General features: G+C 41.2%; 1 protein-coding gene across 1 annotated transcript in view; it reads left to right on the top strand.

Annotated features, from left to right (window-relative positions):
- Nucleotides 1–5319: 5319 nt before the first annotated feature.
- Nucleotides 5320–11551, top strand: part of LOC134745882 (neutral ceramidase) — a 56842-nt gene continuing 50610 nt past the window's right edge. The window contains exon 1 of the mRNA XM_063679980.1: nt 5320–5582. The gene's annotated coding sequence lies outside the window, so the exon portion shown is untranslated. The remainder of the gene's footprint in view (nt 5583–11551) is intronic.

Here is an 11551-nt window from a genome sequence, read left to right as displayed (position 1 = left end):
TTCAAATGCATGTTCTATAAGACAGAAACAATTGTAAATATTAAAACATTGTACTATTATTACCTAAATATCGTTATTTATGATTATTTGTGTATCGTATATTTATAACCAACCTAGCTATTCAAGCGTGTCTACTCAATATAATCAAAGTTACATAAGTAGGCTAAATAAAAAAAACTAGTGTTTCTCCTGAGTTTTTCTTTTACTGAATTTAAAGACTTCTACACAAAAATATTTCCTCAGTGAATAGATTGCTACGTAACTCCGTGTCATATTTCTCTATTTTTAAATATAATATATATGTTTGTATGTGTATTAGATAGCAAATAATATATATAGCTACTTACATAATTATAAAACCCAATATACGTATATTAAATACGTACAAAAAAATAAAAAATACCAGTAATGCATGTTTATTTAATTTAGCTTTTTTAATTGACTAAGTAAACTTTATATTATAAGAAAATTGTTTATCCAAAATCCGATCGCTCTCTAAAATTGTGTCACATATATTGTAACTAGCCCTAGCACAGGCCCCGGTCTTTTTGAACTGTTACTGCACACTATGTCTTTAAACGCTGGCTTAAATTAAAATGTATAATTAGAAATAGTGAAAGTTTGTTGTATATATTTATTGAATAAAAATATGAAATATGAAATAAAAACAATATCGAATGTTGCCTTTGGAAACTTAAAACATTCTTGCAGTAAGAAAATACGCCTCTTCTTTGACAGGCGTTCCGTTCCATTCAGACAACTTATTAAGAACGGTTTTTCAACATTAAAAAATAAACGTATTATAATACTTATAATGATGAAGAGGTAAGTATTAAAATATGAAATATGCTATTTTTCGTATTCTTACATTAACAGTAGGTTTTTATGTTGATTACGACGTTTAAATGCAACAAAAATTTAAAAAAATTGGAAAAGTAAAAAGCACTAGTTCGCGAAAACCAACTTTCCGCACGCTAAACAGCCACGAAAAGTAACAGTTTTTGAGCAAATGTATTAACCGACGCGCAAGAATGAGGGTAGACAGAGCGCTGTCTACACAACTTTGACACCCACCCGCTATCTTCAGTCACCCGTGAACATGATGCATGTAACTGCGTCGAAATATCGGGAGCTCACAAATAATACAAAAGGTAATCACGGTCTATATCCCGGTCAATATAAGTCTAGTGAAACTAACCGTGAATCATTCAAAACTCTAATTGTATTAAAAATAATATTTAAAGCATTGTATGGTAACGAATTGAGTTTGTAATGTTATATAACGAATAAATTTATTTTGCCAAAACCGGGCCAGTGGCCACAACTGGGGCATCTGCCCTATTAATAATAGCTCCATTCTCTGCTCAGCTATTTAAATGTATAATATTAAATTTAATTAATTGGATTATTTACAGATTAGAAATTTGAAATACAGAAAATATTTCAAAAATACAGAGTAGGTACCTACGTAACATATATGTATATATGACCGTAATATGTCAAACCAATGTTGTGCCACTATAAAGAGGCGGCAAATTTGGAAAATGTTTGAATTTCATGCCGTTTTAGAATTCCGTAGCCTGTCTGTCTGTCCGACGCTTTGCTCCGTAATCGTTAGTGCCAGAAAGCTGCAATTTGGCATGGATATAAATTCGGCAAAAACGTAATCATCAGGTTCGCTATAGTTTTCCTTGAAACTCTTTACTAAGCTTTACTTTCACGATTTTTATCATATTTTTTGGACCGATTATTTCCGAAAATATTCACTTTATCAAAAATGCTTCTTAAAAACCCATATTCGTTTTGAAAGACCTATCCAACGACACCACACGACAGGCACAGGGTTGAAGACACCCTAATTTTTTTTTTTTTTTTTAATTTTACGACTGTCGGCTTAATTGATATACTGCCGTGTCAGACGTATCTCTGCTATCTCAAAAAACACAGTTTTGAGTAAATCGACTTTAAAGTTTTTGGTGAGCGTGAAAACTAATAAACTCATATATTTCGTGAGTTTATTGAGTTAAGTCATTTTTAATATGTGTTTTGTGTTTCAATAGACGTGAAGAATAATATTTCTTTACTTTTTTTTTGTAAAAGTACATAGTTTTTGAAATAAATGCATAAACATAATTTGGCGTAACCACTGTTTCATACATTTGGTGGTTGCGCGTAACTATGTTAACTTAAAGTTAGACGAGTTCGTTGTATGAGCGCTCATACTATTTCGCGTGGCCACGGCTCGCGGGCTTATTGAGGTTTTCGTTTATCTAAAGTTAGAAGACTACATTGTATCAACTTCTAGTAAAACGTGTAACCAGGGCATGGGGAATATTGAGGTGGTCACGCGTAGTTCTTTTATCTTAAGTTGTAAGAGTTCGTTGTATTAGTGCTCCTAGTAAAACGCGTAACCAGACTACACAAGATAATCCATTTTATAATGTGCTAACTCACATTACATACAAGGAGCCCGATTTCCATCAGTCCTTACATCATTGGTTATATAGGTAAAGTAGATCAATCGATTGGTGGAAAGAGCCTTATGTTTAAAATAGCGTATGCATGTTTTGCTTGTATGGATGTATGTATGTATGTGTGTATGTATATATGTATGTATGTATGTATGTATGTATGTATGTATGTATGTATGTATGTATGTATGTATGTATGTATGTATGTATGTATGTATGTATGCGTGTGTTTGTTTGTATGTACTTTATTTAATATTGAATCCCAGTAAGTGTATAAGGCGGAATTAACGGCAGAAGGTCAGTTACTCCAAAATTTTTAACCGCCTTAAAAAAAGGTTCTCAGTTTGACCCGTATGTTTGTCCGCGATTATCTCGCGTTTGGCTGAACCGATTTTGATGCGGTTTTCAGAAAAGTGTTTGTTACATTCTGGAGAAGGTTTTAGTATACATAGAGTTGAGCTGATGCTGAACCCTGGCTGTACCTAGTGGAACTCAGGTTTGGTGCAACATAGGCACACGCTGTTTTGGTCATCCAACACGTCTTAATGAGCACTTGGGGGAGTAGTACCCAAGATAAAGCTGATGCTGAACCCTGGCTGTACCTAGTGGAACTCAGGTTTGGTACAACGTAGGCAAACGCTGTTTTGGTCATCCGACACGCCTTGATGAGCACTTGTTTTGTGCATTTATTAGTTATCTTCTACAAAAGAAAGAAACTACTACAGAAGTATGAAACAAGATAGTACTCGTGCATTACTTATATTATATTGTCAGGTATAACTATCATTCAATTATTTTTGTGTTTGTCACTTTTTATTTTTAATTTACGTTAAGATTTTTGTAAGTAGGTACCTGTCGGGACTTCTAACCTCCGTGGCGACCTGACATAGACCGACTGACTGACTAGCTGACTGACATACATATTTGGAATATTGGAACATTTGAAACGACCGATTCAAAATTAGACATGACAATCACAAGACCAGTTGACTACTAGTTCATGACAGACAGCGGACGACGATAAACAGTTCAGTACCTATGTAGGTTATCTTAAGATTTCAAAAAAAAACATAGTTTAGTTTTTCACAGGGTTTTCAGCAATGATTACAAAGTGAGATTAGCTAAGATCATTAGTCGCACAACCTTTGTTTTCTACGACATTTCTATCACTACACATTCGTAACAAGGCTTTACTTCGTAAAGAACTCATTTTAAAGACTAATTTATCTTATTTTGAACAAACAACATAAAAAAACACCGGAACGCTAACTTAACCGGGTCAATATTACGTACGTAATGAAATGTAAATGTGACGTTTTCAATCAAAAGGTACCACATTGTCGCTTACCATAAGGACGAAAATTGCTTGTATCTTTATACGAAAAACCTGTCAGAATGTCCTTATGATAAGCAACAATGTGGTACCTTTTGCTTGAAAACGACACAAATAAACAAATACACGTGGCAAGGACCGACGAGCCGCTCCCTCCGCGCCCCGCCTCACCGCGAGCCGCCTATCGCCGTACTACCTGAGTGTGGTTACGCGAAACTATGATAACTCGAGATAGTAGATATCCAGTTTGCCGTAAAAAAACTGCGAAGAGTTACGCATAATTATTCTAACTTGAGTTAGAAGAGATACGCATAACTCAATGTCCAAAAATTCGAAAACGTCTATCTTAAAACATGAAATATCTCAGTAACTAAAGACATTTTTTGAAATTTTGTTTAAGTATTATGTAAAGCATAGTGTCTAGTTTCATTTTGCACTGGTTAGGCGTATCTCTGCTATCTAAAGATAGCAGAGATACGTCTGACACGGCAGTATACCTAATACCTACCCATAACCATGCCAAATTTCAGCTTTCTATAGCACTGAAGATCAAGGAGCGAAGCCGCGGACAGACAGACAGACATGGCGAAACTATAAGGGGGTTCAATGTTCAGTGGCGTAACTAGGGGGGGAGGGGGGTAGAGGGGGCAAGTGCCCCGGGCGCCATCCAAGGGGGGGGGGGGGGCGCCAAAATGTGCAAAAGGCAGCAGCAGGGAAACTTTTGTCAGTCGTCAGGGGGCGCTTTGGTGACTGCCCCGGGCGCCATATCCTCTAACTACACCTCAGTTCATGTTGACTATGGACTATGGAACCCTAAAAAGACGTACTAAGCGCTGTGAAGGTACTCCCTATTGTTATGTAGGTACAGTCCGCTGCAGATGCAAAGGTGCTAAGCGAATAGTCCTGCTGCCTGTACAGTGAGTTGCGAAATTGCATGGAGAAATTATGAATGAATTCATTGATAAAGTCGCCATCATGCACTTTTGCAGCTGATTGTACATGAATTACATGATATGCATTATTAGCGACCCGCCCCGGTTTCGCACGGGTAGTTCTAATTTAATTTACACAAAACCTTTACAAATTATACATATAAACCTTCCTCTTGAATCACTCTTTCTACTAAAAAAGCTTTGAGCACCCGCCGGGACCGGGACGGGACGGGAGCCGGGACGCTTCGCTCGTCAGGTAATTTTTCAAAATAGTGAAATTAATTCGTTGATAATATTTTATTATGCTGATCCTCTATCACTCTCAGTAGAAACTTTTCTGAAAAAGGATAGATGTAAACTCCTTTAAGAATCACTACAACGGTGTTTGGACACCGTACTTACAATAACACATATTGTACGCATTATCGATTGAATCTTGTTGAAAACTAAAGTCATTATTGCAACGTAATCCTATTTGGTAGCGTTGGACCAAATGGCGGCCACCAATAACATCACCTACCGGCTTCGATACAGTCAACACTTCAACAGTGTGAACAGTGTTTAGACTGTTTAGTTAGTCACATACAACGCTCATCGTCGCACGCTTGTTGCTCAGAACAAGTATCGTAAATTATACTCGAAATTGACCTTCATTGTGCAGATTAATTCCAGGCGAATTTCGTGAATCGGAAAGCATATTTGTTTAAATTTTTTTCATTTCGGTTTAAGTAAAAATGTGAATTTAAAGAGTGTTACTTTATTTAATTGTGTATTAGTGTATGATTGGATTTTCTACAGAAAAATATTAGTAACTGATTGCTGCTTACCAAAACATTAGGCATTTAAGTAAGTAGCTAAAACTCTACATGTTCCTTATGTACTTCACTTCCTTTTCGTATTTAAAAATGTATCATCGGACCATCGCCCACACTGTTAACTGTCAGTTTGTAAACCTTATTACATAAGGCATAAGGTCCATTGATTAACAGTTAACAGTGTTGCTGTTTTTACGTACTACACATTTTTATTATTTAACCTTCAACGAAAAAAAAACCCGACTGCTCTCATACAGTTTATGGTCTTTATCAGCAGTCCCATTTTCACATTCCGAGGGAATATTGGAGTATTTGTGATATTTCCCTGATACATGTAAAATTTTATGTTTCAGGCGTGTTGTGTCAAAGATTCAGCAATTAGTTTCCACATAATTAACAAATTAAAACTGTTTTTTTTTCTCCAGTCATGGTCACCACAGCTCCAGTAATGGTATCCCGGTAATGGGCGTGGATCCAGTAATGGGCCCCCTATAATGGGCAATTAACCTATGAGTATAAAATATTGGAATAGGGAATAAGAGTTTGGCAAAAAAATCATTTTTGGTATAAGCTATTATCGCTGAATGTATTTTTCACCTCACCAGCTCGAACAAGCCTACTTTCGGCACTCCCTGGAGTGAGGAAAGTGCGACTTTCCTCACTCCAGGGAGTGAAACAAAGTAGTTTTTTAATTCAGTGAAGGCCATGAACTGCCACTTTATACTTTTTTTTTGTTTTTTTTTTGTCTGTATTATTCTGTGTAATTCGAAATGCTTTGTAACCTTTAATATGTTCTCACTACTAAAATTAAAATTATATGTGCAACACGAGAGCAAAGTTACTAACATCTCGTGTTTTTGAGTCCTTCGCTGCGCTCAAGATTCTAACTAAGAATCTTTCACTTTCTCGGGACTCAAAATAAACACTCGCAAGAAAAAACAACTTTCCTCTTTTGTTGCACAAATAACTATTTCTTTCCACAGCCAACTAATACTCATCGAGACAATTCCGACAACCCCAAATACAATTAGTTTGAGTACTTTGAGTTTATCACAGAGTTCCCATGGCTATCTCCCGTCTCCATCATCAGATCAGGTGATGCATTTTCTTCCGATTTGCAAATGGCTCAAATTCAGCTTCCAAAATTTGACCCACACTAATAGACCGGGAGTCAGGAACAGATTTCCATGACCAATCGCCTCCCGGGCGAAAACTCGTATAGTGGTTAACGGCTATGTATGATGAACCCTCGTGGACGTCAGCTGCCGCTCCGTTGGTGGGTTGAATGGCAGCCACCGAAACACGTAAAAATTTTTTTATCATCGCCTCCCGCTTGATACTTTGTCAGATGATAGTGTAGATTAAGATAAGATAAGATAAGATATATTTATTTGCAAAAATGTAGTGGTAAACATAGTTGGACAGTGTGTAATTTTAAGTGCGTACATTTTACTTAAAGAAGCATGCAAACATTCCTTATTAACTAGGTACTATAACTAAGTATACATATAAAAAGTTATAGAACAATAAACCATGCATTATTTATAATCATATATAGTATCAGTTAACTTTACATCAGTCAGAACACATATACTAATTATTAATTTCTATCTAAGATATACAATAAATTATAATCATTACTCATCAACATTCATAATCTTTATTAATAATTGTTTATTATTTATATTCATTATTTACGCATGTCAAATATTCGTCGATTAGATGTTATTGCGAATAAAAATAACTTTTAAGGAAAAAAACCGACTTCAATGGGGGATGCCGCTGAAAGTTTACTTGATGGTGCACTCTTAGATTCCAGACAATGAAATGAAAAAGACAGCATCTTTTGCCTAATTATCCTAATCCATCTTTTGCCTAATTTTGCCTAATTTCTGTAAGTGTCACAGGTCTAACCTAACCTAACCCACTAACGGGTCTGGGTCCGGATCCGAGTCCGGGTCCGTGTCCGGCTGTCCGGGTCCAAGTTTGGGTCAGAGTTCGGTCCGGGTCCGGGTCCGAGTTGGGGTCCATGTCCAGAGTCCAGACCCGGGTCCGGGTCCGAGTCCGGGTCCAAGTTTTGGTCTGGGTCCATAAGGAAGAGATCAAATCGCCAAACGTGAACTATGTGCCATTGAAGAGTTCCATTCTGCGATCATCATCAGCAGTTCCACTTCATCAAATATTACTTTTTTAAATGTAATTTTTTTAATACCACGTCGGTGGTACCGCCTGATGGTAAGCAGTTACCGTAGCCTATGGACGCCTGCAACACCGGAGATATTACACGCGCGTTGCCGACCCTTTAAAAACCTGTACACTCCTTTTTTGAAGAACCCCATACTGTAGCCCCTCGGGAAAACCTCGGCAGAGAGCTCATTCCACAGCCGAAGCGTACGCGGGAGGAAATTCCTCTTAAACCGCACAGTACGCGACCATTTAGGTGCTAGGGTGTGAAGATGAACACCTTGCCGATGGCGAGCGGTGCGGTGATAGAAAGCGGCCGTTGGCATCATGTCAAACAATTCTTCAGAGCACAGCCCATTGTACAAGCGGTAGAACACACACAACGAGGCGAAGTCTCTCCTTAGACTTAAAGGTTCAATACCGCTTGTGAGTTTGGGATCGTCGACGATTCGTACAGCGCGCCTTTGGACTGAGTCGAAGGGTCCAAGCTGGCATCCAGGTGCTCCTGCCCAAAGGTGACAGCAGTACTCCCTATGGGGTCTGACTTGTGATTTATATAGCAGCAGTCTTTGCCTTTTGGAGTAAAGTATCGCCGTGCTTTATTGAGCACACCGAGCTTTTTGGATGCCAGATCAGCCTTCCCTTCCAGGTGGCTACGGAATTGGACGTCACTGGAAATGTCGACACCGAGGATCCCAATACTCCCTGACATGGTAAGGGCTGTGCCTTCGAATTGTGGGACCACAGTAAATGGGGTTTTCTTAGCGGTAAACGCGCAAACTTGGGTCTTGGTGGGGTTGAATCGCACTAAATTGTCCCGGCCCCACACCGAAACTCTGGATAGAGTGCCCTTGATCAATATCCGACACAAGCTTTCCACGACTCTCCAGCACCACGGAACGAGGGATGTTGGCACGGCCTGCGTAATAGGCATCCCCAGTACTGTCGTCTGCATAGCAATGAATGTCGTCGATAGACAACATGTCATTGATGTGCAGCAAAAACAGCGTTGGGGATAGCACAGAGCCTTATTTATTATTTATTTTAAACTTTATTGCACAAGAACAAGTACAAAAGGCGGACTTAATGCCTTGAGGCATTCTCTACCAGTCAACCACTGGGCCAAACAGAAATTGTTAAGGTGGGTGCAGTGCGATGCGAAAAAACAATTTTCTAAATATAAATTCTAATACTAACGCCAATATACAAACTAGTAATATTTATATACTATAATACCTTTATAAACTACATAAATATACAATATAAATACATATACAAATTTATCATATAATATACATAAATATATATTTGCATGTGCGGGGAAGGGGGGAGGGGGGGGGGGTCCCACCAGACAGTATCTAGCAGGTGCTTGTAGAGCATTCGTTTGAAAGACAACTTGTTTGGGGCTTGTCTAATCGTTAGAGGAAGCGAATTCCAAAGACGGATTGCTTGAACAGCGAAAGAAGACGTGAGAAAACCGGTATGGTGAGGGAGAACAGAGAGTTTAAGAGAACGGGCAGCCAGCGTTAATGTCCATGCTATTGGAGCAGCTTCCGTCTACTACGGCTCGTATGCGTCTGCCAGACAAAAAGCTAGCGATCCATTTGCATAGTCCCTCCGGCAATCCATAAGATGGTAACTTCGACAGGAGACCCCGATGCCAGACCCGATCGAACGCCTTCGCTATATCTAGGCTCTAGGCTAACTGCCAGTGCCTCACCTTGACTCTCAATGGCCGAAGCCTAGCGGTGAGTGAGATACACTAGAAGATCACCAGTCGAGCGACCGTAGCGAAAACCATACTGACGGTCGCTGATCAGGTCGTGTTCTTCTAGGTATCTCAGGAGCTTTGCGTTGATTATACGCTCCATGACCTTAGAGAGAAGGGAGGTAATAGCGATAGGCCTGTAATTTGATGGGTCCGATCTATCGCCCTTTTTAGGCACAGGGTGCATAAGGGCCGTCTTTCACGAAGATGGAAGATGCCGTTTGTTGCTAGAGAGTGTGAACAGACGCGCCAACACGGAACATAGCTCAGGAGCACACTGCTTAAGCACAAGTGCTGGAATGCCGTCTGGCCCGCTCGACTTATGAACGTTTAGGGATAGCAACTCCCGCCGAATATCCCTCTGCGTGAATGAGATTTCGGGCATGGAGTATGCACACCGCGGGATGGTGGGCGGCACGGCGCTACCGTCGTCGTTCAGGGTCGAGTTCGAGGCAAAAAGAGTACCAAGAAGATCGGCTTTCTCTTTTGCACTGTGGGCCATCTGGTGATCTCACCATCAGCTTTTCGCTGAGATGGTAAAGACGACTGACAAAAATTTCCCTCGGCAGCTTTAGCGACCAGAACGCGCGACTCCCAGAAGGATAGCCCGCTAGCTTGTCACCAATTCTGCCGACGAAATCGTATTTAGGCCTGGCAATGGCTTTTTTACTGGACCTCGACGCAGCGTTTAATTTGCGTTTCACATCAGAAACGTTCGGATCCTTATTAGCTACGGCCTTGGTCCAAGCGGCTTGCTTGCGAACTGTAGCTTCTTTACAAGGCCGATTAAACCAAGGTCGTCGCTTTGCTCCCGCTGCTATTACCGTGTTGGGAATCAAACAATCCATTCCCAGCAGTATGGTTTCGGCAACATTGGCTGCGCAGGAGTCAGGATCTTCTGATGTGAAGCAGAGCTGCCTCCATGGGTACGAAGCGTAGAATTCACGCAGTCCGTCCCAATCTGCTGACTGATATTGCCACACGCGACGCGAGCTAGTTAATCGTGGTGGATCGGGCCGCGCGCAAGGCGCCTGTGTCCGGACGAGGCAGTGATCAGACGAACCGAGAGGTGCATTCACTGAGATGGAATATCCGTCCGGACGTGTAGTCAGCAGGAGGTCCAGTAAAGAGCTAGTATGATCCTCGATGTCTAGTATTCTCGTGGGAGAATGTACCAGTTGCGAGAATCCATAGGCCAGAGAAAATTCGTGAGCAGACCTCCCCGCGTGGTCGGTGGACCGGGAACCAAGCCACTCAACGTGGTGGGCATTAAAGTCCCCTAAAATCACCAGCTCTGCGGAAGGGCACTGAGTACTGCTCTAGAAGTTTGTCAGTCGTCGATTGCAGGTGTTCGAAGAGCCGGGTTGTCTCCGTGTTTCCGCTATGAGACCTGTACAGGCACGCGTAGACACGAGTGTGGCCGCTGTAGTCCACACGCACCCACAGAACTGACAGGTCCCTGTCTTCAAAGGCATGGAGGCGGCGACAGCAGACCTCCTGCCGGGCATACATGCATACACCAGCGTGTCTCATGAACTTGTGTTCAAGTGTATAGCCGGGATATAGTAGGTATGCAGTGTCCGCCGGGCAGGATATCTGCGTCTCCGTTACAAATAGGATGGTCGGCTGCGCAGATTCCAGGTGGTAATGGACTGCGCTCAAATTTGAGTGTAATCCCCTGATGGCCCTAATATTGCAGAAGTCCACTTGTGTGGAAGGGGATGCCGCTGAGAAACCATTTCTTCTTTTACCCTTATTTGCCATGTGTTGTTGTTGTTGAGTGTACAAAGAGGGTTCGGGGCGTTAACGAATTAAGGGACAAGAGAACAGAACAGATCTGCCTAAGGAATATGTAGGGTAGTGCGGTTCACAGGCACGGCGTACGGAAGGGCCCCCGGTCCCCCCTGGTGCAGCAGCCGGGTCCACTCCGGTCTCCTTCTCCGGCACGACTACTACATCAAGGATTTTACGCGAGGTTGGTGGTTCAGCCTCCCAGGGCGGAGATTAAGTAACCCCTGGGTTCGGGAACCCTACTGACCTGCGGGCGG

Source organism: Cydia strobilella, chromosome 1, assembly GCF_947568885.1.
Source record: "Cydia strobilella chromosome 1, ilCydStro3.1, whole genome shotgun sequence".
Classification (NCBI taxonomy): domain Eukaryota; kingdom Metazoa; phylum Arthropoda; class Insecta; order Lepidoptera; family Tortricidae; genus Cydia; species Cydia strobilella.
Note: the sequence above shows the minus strand (reverse complement) of the source record. Positions and strands in the feature narration are given on the sequence as shown.